Here is a 12,174-nt window from a genome sequence, read left to right as displayed (position 1 = left end):
AGAGATTCTTTGAAAAAGTGCATCTGTCTACCTATCTATCCATCCATCCATCCATCCATCCACCTATCTACATACATACATATATCTATGTGCACATATGCATGTATGTGCCTCCAGGTATCAATCCACCCATCCATCTGTCCATCCATCCATCCGTCTACATACATGCACATACCTATGTGCATGTATGTGTCTCCAGATATCAATCTACCCATCCATTCATTCATCCATCCATCCATCCATCCATCCATCTACATACATACACATACCTATGTGCATGGATGTGTCTCCAGATATCAATCCACCCATCCATTCATCCATCCATCCATCTATCCATCCATCCATCTATCAACATACATATATATACCTGTGTGCGCATGTGCATGTATGTGTCTCCATATACCAATCCATCCATCCATTATCTACATACATACACATACCTGTGTGCACATGTGAGTGTGTGTGTGCGTCTCCAAATACAGTGAAAATATAATAAGAAAGCAAAGATTCTTAGGAGGCCAAAAATGAAGTGAAAGAGGGAAATCAGAGACTACACAAGCACTCAAGTCATACTAACCATGGGTGCAAGTGCTTTGGCTGGTGAAATTGGGCTTTGAAACTGATTGTCTCACAGGAGACAAAGCCCAGAACTCTCCTAGAGTGGGAAATCTAATAGAAAACCCTGTTTTACGCTAGAAACCCCAAAATCGACAGTGTCCTCTCAATACATGAGCAAAGTAGGAAAAAATCACATCCACAGGAGATAGCAAGGAAATCTGCCATCTCGACATTTGTTCTGGGTGAAAGGAGGGAAGAAATCTTCTCCTTGTGTCATCACCACAAGAGTGCTCTCATCCTGTCTGCGTTCTGAAACAATCTACCTGTGTGGTTCAAGCAGCCTTAAGCCAAAAACGCCTTTGAAAGTGGTCTGCATTTATAGTGTCTGTGGGTGCCTAACAGAACAAACACCAATTTGCTCTAGAGAAACTCGTCTTTAATCCTCTCAAATATGGTTCCAAGGAAAAAGAGCCCAAAGTGAAAAATTAGAAAACATACCATTTCCATTTATAGGAAAATACCTCTTTGTGGGATATTTTTACAATATAATCTCACTACATTGAAAAATGAGGGAAAACGAAGGAACTACGTTTCAAAATATCAACAGGGATCAATCACAGATACTCAATGTTAACTGAACAAAGTACATTGCAAAGGAATCTATATGACATCATTTCGATTATATAAAACTCAAGATATTTATAAGGAAGACGTATGTTTAAAACTCAAAGGAACCAGTACCATTCTATTTTTAACCTGAGTGGTGGTACACTGACATTTGTTTTATTGTTACAAATCTTAAACATACATTATGAATATACCTTTAAATGTTTAAATGTAATCAATATTTAATACAAACGTCTTCAAATGAGTTAGTAAATATTAACCTATTGGGAATAAATTTAATTTGTAGTTTCAGAAATGCATGATTTAACCTTAAAGGTTTAATAAAGTTTCTGTATTACTTTAGCACATTTATTTAATGTACCATGTGATGGTTCTTGTAGTAAACTCCTTATCTGCATTTTTCTAATTAATCCTCATAAAACTCGTACGAAAAAGGTCTGATTTTCTGATTATAGATGATAAAATTGAGCTTTCAATGGATAAGTATCTCAAACGCCGTAAGGGGAATTTAAACACATGGGCCTATCCGAAAACTTTGTTCCCTAAGTCATTAAGTCACACTAACCCCATTATAAGTATTAAGACACTTATTTGGTGAATTCCACTTCTAACCATGATGGAGCAGCTAGTGAACAAACAATGCTCCTGCTGAGAACTAGAAAATAAGAGATAACATTAGAAACAATGAACATCTATTTAAAGATGTAACTGTAGAGGCAGCCAAGCCTTTAGTGGCCAAGGGAAAAGAAACTCAGAAAAGCAAGCTGACATTTTGAGGGCTACTTTTTCCCTTGGGTAATATGCCAGTCCTTGGATGGGTAAGAGACTGAGGATTCAGGCAAAGAAAAATAAAGAGGTTAAAAGAAAAAAAGTGAGACTTGTGGCATTCTATCAGCAGAGGAAACAAAGTGTTGAAGCTTGGGGCTGCAGAATCAGTCAGGTTTTGAAGGGCTCAGAACCTGGAGAGAAGGTAAGACAAGAGAAGCAGGTCTGATACTTAGAGTTTTCTCTTGAGGCACTGGCTAAATTTTAAAACTGTCCAGGGCAAGACGTAAAGTAGCCAAGCAAAAATTGGAAAAGTACAAGGATGTTTTCAGCAGTATCATAGTGATGAGATACCAAAATTGGAATTCAGGACCCACCGAGGAAGGGTTGCATAAACCCATAGGCTCTCAAATGGAGCTCCTCAACGACAACTTCCTAGAAATGTGGATGAACCAGAACAGACTGACCATACAAAGATTTCAGGGAGGTCTCTAGCCATGTCACATTCTGACAGAATTGATCTGTCCCCATCTTAGCTAACTACCAGAGGATACAGTAAATCTTTCTGGAAGAAAACAGCACAATTCTGATTTATAATTTTTCATACACAATGTGAGGCATGTAATCAAAATTTTTCCACTATACTTAAAATAAGAATAAGGAAAAAAAACTAGAAAAAAGACAATAAAAATAAAACCACAGATGAGACAGATATTGAAACAGGTATAGTAAAATACTGTGACTACTATGTTTAGGAAAACAGAAGACAAGAAGAAGAATGTTATAAGAGAAATGGAATTTATTACAAAAACCAACAAACAGAACTTTGTGAACTGCAAAATTTAATAACTGAAAATAGATCTCAACAGATTGGATTGATAGCATTAGATAGGGCAAAAGAGAGGATTAGTAAACTGGAAGATAGGTCAGTAAACATCCAGAGGAAACTACAGAAAGAGCATAACAGACACAGACAATACAGAAAAGTGACAGAGAGACATAAAAGAGGCAGTCATGAGGTCTAACATACATTCAGTTGGAGGATAGAGACTACAGGGCAGAAGAAATATTTGAAGAAATAATGGTCTAGAACTCGCCAAAATAATAAAATCATCAAGCTATCAACTGAAGACTTGCTATGAACTCCGAGCAGATTAAATACAAAAGAAGCTACACCTAAAAGTGGAATAGACCTATCGAAATCCAAAGACAGAAAACCTTAAAAACCAACAATGAAAATCATTTCTTGCTCAAAGGAGTAATAATAAGATTGACAGTGAAAACAATGAAAATCGGAAGATGATAGAAAAAGATTATAAAATACAGAAAGCAAATAAATGCCAACCTAGAATGTTATACCCAGAAAGAAGTTAGAAAATGAAATGCGAAAACAAATACCCTTCACAACAGCTTCAAAAATGTCAGATACCTAGGTACCAATAAGGATGTGCAAGGCTTCGACACACAAAGAGAAACTTAACAAGTTTTTCTATAATTGAGTGAAATTTTAAAAGGCCTAAATAGAAGGCTCAACATCGCTAATACGTCCCTTTTCTCCAAATCAATCTTTAGACTCTATGCAATACCAACCTATATAGCCCAGGCAATACTAAAGAAGAACAAACTGGAAGTATCTGTGGCACGCACCAAGTCTTTCCATGAAACTACAGGATTTAGGACAGTGTTACACTGATGTAAGGTAAATAAAAAAAATAATAAAACAGATAGTCCAGAAAGGAACTGTATGTATAGAAATATCATTGATGGCCAGCATAACACTGCAGAGCAAGAGGAAAAGATGGTGAGACAATTAGGTATCCAAATGGAAAAAATTAATCCTGATTCAGACCCACATCCCTATAGAAACCTCAATTCCAGGTTGATTATAAACCTAAATGGAAAAGGTAAAACAATAAGGCCTCTAAAAGACTGTCTTCATGACAGTGGGCAGACAAAGAACTCTTAAACAAGGTAGAAAAAGAATTAACCATAAAGGGAAAAGAAGGAAAATCATTCTACATTAAAATTTTAAAACTCTGGCCATTAAAAAAGGAAAAACACAAGGCCAATAGGAGGTGGAAGAAGATATTTGCAATGTATGTATCTTACCACAGTCTGGTATCCAAATCATGTAAAGAAACACTAAAAATGAATTTTAAAAAAAAGCCAAAAGAAAAATGAGCAAAATATTTGAACAGGCATTTTACAAAAGAAAATTTCCAAATGGGTAAAACTTATCAAAAGATGTCCAACCTCATTAGTCACCATGGAAAGGCAAAATAAACCACAATGAAATACCATTACATAACCACCAGAACAGCTGAAATGGAAAAGGCTAACAATACCAAGTGTTTGACCAGGATATGAACGAAAAATGGGTTGGGATATCTATTCTCTTCATTCTCCCCCTGCTTCCCCATAGATACGAAAGTACGGGCATTCCACAGTTCTAGACGCTCTTGGGCAGCCCCTCTGCCATGTGCCCAGCAATTCCCAGGACTGATAGCACCATGCCCTCACCTTGCCCCTGCAGGACCAGGGTGGTCAGGACTTCCCACTGTTGCTGGTCCCTGAGTTCAGCATGAACACCCACATCTCTGTAAAACAGACCAGTTGTTACATTCTTTTTGATTAAACATTTCCAGAATCCTAAGTGCTATTCCTTTGTAGAGATTTGGGTTTTTACTCTGTGTGAAATATAGAGTTATTCTGGAGCCTTAAACAGGAGAGGGCTGTAACGTGACTTACATTCTCAAAGAATTATTCCTTCTGCTCTGTTGAGAATACTCTATGAGAGGGTTAAGGGTAGGACCAGAGAGGCCAGTGATCAGATCACTGCTGTGATCCAGGTGAGAGGTAATGGTGGCCCAGATCAGTCAGGTGACAGTGGATGTGGTAAAAAGTGGTAAGACTGTGGATATACTTTGAAGGCTCAGCCAGGAGGACTGGGTTCCCAGATGAATCTGGATATGGGGAAAGAACTAAGTCAAAGATGACTCCATGCATTTTGCCTTGACCAACTTAAATAATTCATTGCCACTGAATGAGTTAGAGAAGGCTGTGGATTCAGCAAATTTGACCAGGGGTGGAGGAGATCAGAAGCTCAGTTTGTGAATACGTTAAATTTGAAATGTCTATTAGCTTTCTGAGTGCAGATGTCAAATAGCGAGTTGGAAAGAGAGTTAGTTATACTAAAGTTCAGAAGAGAGATCTGGAGTAAAGACATAAATAGGGGGATATTTAGGACCATGGGATGGGGTTACATCACCAAGAGAGTGAGAGGATATCAGAAAGAATAGATGATGCTGGGTGGAGCCCTGGGCACTTCAATATAAAAACCCAGAGAGAAGAATAGCCAGCAGCAGAGAAGAAGAAAGAGCACCCGGTGAGGCAGAGAAAACCAGTGCAGGCAGGAGATCAAGGAAAAGGAATGAGCAACCGCTGTGAATGCTGCTGAAGTCAAGTAATAGGATGCAATATACACATTTTTTAATTTTCTGTATATTATGATGTTTTGACATCTTAAAATTAAAACACTTTTCTGGCTGGGTAGAGAAAGCCCCTCTAAGGCTGGCCAACTCTTAGAGATAACAAGGAGCTCAGTTGGGAGCCTGTGATATGCAGACAAACCAATCCAGAGCCAGACCTCCCTATCTGACCCTTGCACCCCAGGAGGCAAGACTCCTCTGCCTTAATCAGCCCAAGGCCAGGTGCCAGGCAACTAGGTGCCCCTCTAACTTAGAGCCCGCCGAAATTATTCACACTAACCAGTCCCAAACTGTGAACGCTGCCCTGCCTTGCCTCTCCCTAGCCTCTCCCTAGGAAACCCCAATAAAGGCTCTAGTCTTATCTTTCCTCTTGCTCACTCCTGCTTTCTGCCTCCTCACCAAAACCTTCCCCTGTGACCCTGCCTGGCACATGGTGACCCCTTCCTGTGAGTATAACAGACTTTGTTTTCTTGTGCCCCTCTTGTGACTCCTCTTGTGGCCACACCTGACTGCCCATCACATAAAAGAACAGGGGACAAGGAGTTCTGACAACTGTACACTGGCTTCAGCAACACGGAGGCCACTGCTATCCTGAAAAGAGCAATATGTTATTTATATTTAATTATTTAGCCAGCAGATATTACATGAATAAAATGGATATTGAGATGAACTTTATTCCATCTGTGAGTCTTTGGTCAGAAAACCTCAATCAAGGACTCTGAAGGCAAGAGTGAAAATCACACTGACGGAGTTACTGATTTTGACAGGCCCTGGAGAGGGAACTGATGCTTTATTGGTAGCTAACATGACATCATGCTTTAAATTAGTTCTCTTACAATGCCGTAACGATATACTATTTCCCCCAAGTTACAAAGGAGAAACTGACTCAGAAGCGTTAAGATCATCCAGCTCCTAAGGTGCAGTGTTAAATTAAAACCAGTTCTGACCTCAAAATCCACGCTGTTTCAACTACCCTCTGCTCTCTAACAATGAAATAAAATAGAAGGATTAAAGAAGGCACACGCAAACCATCTGGGAATTAAATCTGGGTCCCTGTACCCCCTGAAAATATGATTTCCTGGTAACCCATGCTGAAAAACATCAGTAAAACGCGTTCCTACGAGGCTTAAGAAGAAATGTCTATCAGAAGTTTTCAGGCAAGTTACAAAATATGTGATAGCTGAATCTGACCTTGAAAACAGTAGTTCTGAGAAACAAAATTCAATTAGGTTAAATTTTCAAACTTCCAATGGTAGCTGGAACTTATTCCTCTTTCCCTATTGAACTGAAAATATTTAGAGAAGTTAAATGAACAAAAACCAGGTTAACTTATCTCCTCAGCTATCTAAGGACTTCACTCAGTATTACTGCTTAAGATTCATAGGTCACTTTTTTTTAAAAAAACAACTTTATATTAGTAAAAATCTTTTCTAAATATATTAGCAAGTATATCCGGCTGCCCACAGAGTCTCTTTTCAGACTTGACAAGTCATTTCCAATGCAAAAGGGTAAATATTACCAATATTACCTAATATTACCAATATTGCTATGGTGGAAAGAGTTTAAGATATTAGTCACTAGAATGATTTTCTGAATATATTTAGCAGGTTTATTTGGCTACATATGAAGTCTCTTTGCAAACCTGACATGTTATTTCCAGTGACCTGAATATGGTATTTCCCTAAGAAAGCAGAATGGAATAAAGTCTCGATGTAGACTTTCCAAACAGAGAATAAAAATAGTATCTAATATATTTTGAACTTTGAAATTATCGGTTTCTATTAGAGTGTGCTCTGGACCATGGTCCCTAAAAAAATAACTGCGCTCCTATTTTAGCAATAGTCTCTTGAGTTGGGTTAAAGCATTTAGGATCCAGAGTTCGATAAGAGCTATGAGAAGTCTACTGCAGCTGGTGCACACCAAGGCCTGTTATATAACCTGGTTTGTCCATATCATGAGCATCTCTCCACTGCCCGGCTACCAGCCACAGAGTAGCCAGTTCTGACTTGACTTCTGAGGTACCCGCAGGAACATCCATTCCTTCTCTCCCTCTGCCCTAATACCCTCATTTTCCATTCAAATGAAAAGTGCAAATAACCAATAAACCTGCAAAATTGACTTCTCTCAAGAAAATTTACTCAAAAAAAAAAAAAGAATCAATGCTTGAAATCAAATAATTAAATTCTAATATGGACTACTTTAAACCATCAGCATATGTAATAGTTGCTCATAAGGCACATTAAAAAGAATAATTTAAAACATTAAGGACAAATAATCCAGTGGCAGGGGAACAAACTTAAAATATATAAATGGGTCAAATCTTACTGTGTATTGGATGATGATCTATGGTCTTAAACAAGGTAAATACTCAAAGTTCAAACACTCTTCTAACAGCTGTTTTCCTCCCTCTTTGAAATGTCTTTTCATGTCAAATTCCCATTAAGCTTGATATACAGTCTGCTTACTGGAAAAACAATGTTTAACACACATATGATTAAAAATTTGAATAATAAAATCAATAGGATGAAATATTAAGGATAATGAGGAAATAGAGAAATACGCCAAAGGTTTCCATTAGCATCACAAATGCACTAAATATATTTTTACAAGCGTATGTTGCCCCTTTTTCTTTCGTAGTGAGGAAATGTCTAAGACACATGAAGAGGGACAGGCAGAGGCGCTACAGAACACACGTGAAGATTCTTCCATCTGGTAGTAACGCCGTGGACACTCCACCTGGGAGAAGTAACTGGTTTTTTCTCTGTGAGGACAACACCAGGTGTTTTATGGGTAATGTGAAGAAATTTTAATCATCCACCTCCCTCTTATGCTTAGTGTTTGTCATTATCACACCGACTGTGATCTGTAAATCAACACAGAAAGTCAGGTACTTGCTGTTATCAGAGCAGCCTGTGATCTGCCAATAGCTGTTCCCATCTTTCATATAGACACTTGTGTGAGGACAAGGAAGAATGGAAATCTCCATCAATACCAATTTGGTCTCACAAAAGGCACAGCTCAATGGAGAGGAAAGAATGAGCATGTTGGCTAAAGAAAGTCGTATTACAGGTTACGCATTAAAAGTGGAGACAAATCCATCAGAAAAAAGTCAAGTGAAATTTGACAATTTTCTGTTTCTAAGTTTACAGAAAACATGGAGCAAAAGGAAAATCAACACCAATATATTAAAGAAAAATTTTAAAAATGTTATATTTACTTAATTTGGTATTATTTAATTTGTCATACTGAAATCTACATTACTTGAATATTTTTCAAGACGACTAGCTTTCCCAAGTTTCTCCCTTCTCTGTTACTGCATTTACTTTTGACACAATAAAATTAGCAAGTTTAAATTCTCATGTTCTATAACTGTTTCATGTTAGAACTATATCTCCAAACTTGATTCCAAATCTTTTGGGCAGTCAAAAGGTCGTATGTAGTAACATTCATATTACTGTACTTAAAAATCAATCCTTCAATAACACTAATCTTCCAGATGAGTATACAAGGAATGCACCAAGCTTGCAAGCATGAGAAAAAAAATGAGAAATTTGGGGGAAAAAAATCTAAAAAATCATGGCGACACGTTACAAACACTGCTACTCAAAATCCATTCTCCTTTTCTTCCTTACAAAGAGAGTTCCAATACTGTTTGAAGTGGCTTGTACTTTATTTCTCAGCTTCTGTTGCAGCTGGAGATGGCCAAAAGACAGTTCTGTCCAATAAGTGTAAGTACAAATCTACAACGGATTTCTGAGAAAGCTGCGGCGTTCCTGTTAAGGCACTAGCCTCCTGCCACATTATTCTGCCTTCCTTGAAATCAGACAGTGCTGGAGAGGAACCAGCCTTGTTGCAACTGTGACAGGAGAAAAGCATGGGAGCCAGGGACCTTGACAGCATAATGGAGCTCCATGTTGCACTGGCCTTAACTGTCCTTTGGGGAGAAAAATAACCGCAGATCTGCTTCAGTCACTGCAGCTAGATTTTTGTTACATACAGCCAAATCCCATTTTTACTGATACTCTCAGAGTAGTTGGTGAGATCGCCAGAGGCTGAAATGAAATTCTTTTATGGTGTGGCCTTAGCTATAAAAAACAAAAACAAAAACACCTCCCTAGCATCAAAAACAGAAGTATAGGAGAAGTCTTAGGGGAAGGAAACAAAAAAGGGAAAAACAGAAGCAAATTTGTAAGAAGTGCAAAGGCACCTGTAAACAGCAGAGGCGGCAAATTATGGTGGCATGAAGGGCAATGGGAAGCAGCAGTGATTCTTGCTTTAATTCCAGCTGAGTGACTGAGATGAGGTTATGTTTAATATACTTTAATCAACACAATAAAATTTGAGTTATTATAGTTAAAAATGTTAATTTTGAGGAGCCCAGAAAATTCACTTATGAAGACAACCTCCTTTATTTAGAATATTGAATAAATGACAAGTGTGTATACTATGTATGTGCAATTTACTTGTTTCTAGCACATTGCTAGGAAAAAAGAAGATAAAAGTAAAATCAGTAATACATAATATACAGTTGATTTATGACATGCCATTACCTACAATTCTTGAATAATCTGTGTTACGGGATTACTTAATATACAATTTAGTGTATGATTTTTTAATAGAATGAAGCTGAATGAATAAACTCTGGTTGATATTCTGAATGATTAAACTCAGCAATAATTGTGAAAATTAACTTTAATGAGTGTTAGGTTTTAAGTATGATAGAAAGTAATACGTGACTAAAAACTTCAGAAGCCAAAATCAAAGGTTCGCTTCTGCTTGTGACCCAGCAACCATATTTAGTTAACGCCAAGCCGTCCACATCTGCAGAGTTTGTAAAACATTTATTTTTATGGAAAAAAAATTATCTTTGCATAAATAAAGCTGCTACAGCATGTAAAACAAAAGACTGTGAAACTTAAAATTTAACAATCAAAGAATCAAGAAATGGAAAAATATGACCAATTCTCGAAATTAAAATGATCTCCCTATATTAACTCCATAAGTAAAAATACACTTTACGCTGCAGATTACGCCTTCAAGGAATACATTAGAACACATGCTTTCTTCAGTGTTGCTTCCTGCACTTGACACGTTGTGATCTGTATTTTCTAGACTGTCAGGTAAGAAGAGCCTATCAATTGGTCCAGCCTCAGACTACAACCAAAATTGATCAAGTTTTAATAACTGAAATGGTCAAAGCGCCTTGAGCACAGAATTGCCTTGTACAAACACTGCTGACTCGCAGACAGCCCAGTAACCCACCAGATGGGACATAACGTGACAGGAGTGAATCTAGGACACTTACCCTGGAGTGGAGACTAATAAAACCACGGCTCCAAGAGGAAGCAAGGAACTTTCCGGGAGAAGGCTTGTCAAGTATAAAATCTTTAATTATTCCAGATTACTACCGCATGGTCTGTGGGTTTCAGCTCCAAAATTTTACAGCTGAGAAAACAAAATCTAATTGAAAGAGAACTGTGTTGTGGTTATAAATAAACTATTATTAGAAAAAATAACTTAAACTAAGGTTATATATCTCATTCATTATTTGCTGGTGAATTTTTTTCCCAAAATGTTAACCTGAAACTCTTCATCAGTATAGAAAGGACTGTATACATTTAAAGTTTGTGTTACAGAAAACATTTCTTAGGGATGCAAACTCTGTATGTTAGCCAATCACGTTTTTGGAATCACCTCTAAAGATTCCGTTGAGTTTTATAATTGCAGTTAGAATGGTTCATGTGGCATCTGTAAGCACTTGTTGACAGATGAGGAGATAGGCACATATGCCATGTAATTCCAGCTGTTTTAAATTTAAATTAGCATTATTTTCTAATTTCCCATTTTGATGCTATGATGAAAAATTCAGGCTTGTAAAAGTCCAGAATCAAACACCATATTTGACTAGCCAGGTGTTTAATTATTCATTAATCTGAATGAAGATATGAAAATATTTTCTTGTTCGCACATTTTTTCCTTCAGTTCTGACACTTCTCATCCAACACTCTCTCTAAATCCTATGATAATTCTCCCTTCTTTCTAGTTACCACTTTTCAAACACTAACAGTTGGTCAGGGGTCACTCCCAAGCTATTAACACTTTTAACATCAAGAAGGGACAAGGATAGCCTTCCTAATAGACAGAACTTTTATTTGTTTGAAATATGGCTACTTAATAAGGCTTCTGAAAGTATTTACAAAATATAAACATAACATTTTACAAGAATCCATCAGCAGAGCAAAGAATGCTGGATACAAAGATACAAATTATTTTAACTGTAGAGACAACAGATTAAGGACACAGTGCAAATTTAGAAAGTCATTCGACATTATAATTTTATAATAATTCTAAAACTTTTAGTCCATCTAATTCTAAAAGTATTCTCTTGATAAGCATAAAGTAAATTTTTTTAATTATAAGGGATTTTCTGATTTCCAGGGAAGAAAATGATACAGGAAGAAAGGCAGTTTCTTATCAGAAAAGCAGAAGTTTTCCCATAATCCCTACGTGATTTTGTCTTATATTTCATTGGCCAGAACTATCCTATGGGAACACTAGTTGCAAAAAAAGCTGAGAAATGAGGGGTTTTTTTTAACTGAGTACATGAGACCTCAAACACTATTTGGTCCCAACTATATTTAAAATTTCCAATTAACTCTTTGAAATTCACTAAGAAAATGAATTGGAACCAGCAGAACCAAGGCATGATGCACAACACGGGATCAAGTCTTTGCTA

General features: G+C 37.1%; 1 protein-coding gene across 3 annotated transcripts in view; it reads right to left on the bottom strand.

The window, feature by feature from the left end:
- The window catches only part of VEGFC (vascular endothelial growth factor C), a 115,374-nt gene that overhangs the window by 86,436 nt on the left and 16,764 nt on the right, over positions 1-12,174 (bottom strand). The window contains exon 1 of one of the 3 annotated variants that reach the window (XM_070598354.1): positions 10,744-10,898. The exons of 1 other annotated variant lie outside the window; for it this stretch is intronic. The gene's annotated coding sequence lies outside the window, so the exon portion shown is untranslated. Of the gene's footprint in view, positions 1-4,470; positions 4,543-10,743; positions 10,899-12,174 lie in introns of those variants that run through there. One more of the 3 variants, XM_070598353.1, reaches the window with a different exon arrangement.

Source organism: Equus przewalskii, chromosome 28 (genome assembly GCF_037783145.1).
Source record: "Equus przewalskii isolate Varuska chromosome 28, EquPr2, whole genome shotgun sequence".
NCBI classification, from domain to species: Eukaryota; Metazoa; Chordata; class Mammalia; order Perissodactyla; family Equidae; genus Equus; species Equus przewalskii.
This window is presented reverse-complemented; position numbering and strand designations above follow the sequence as displayed.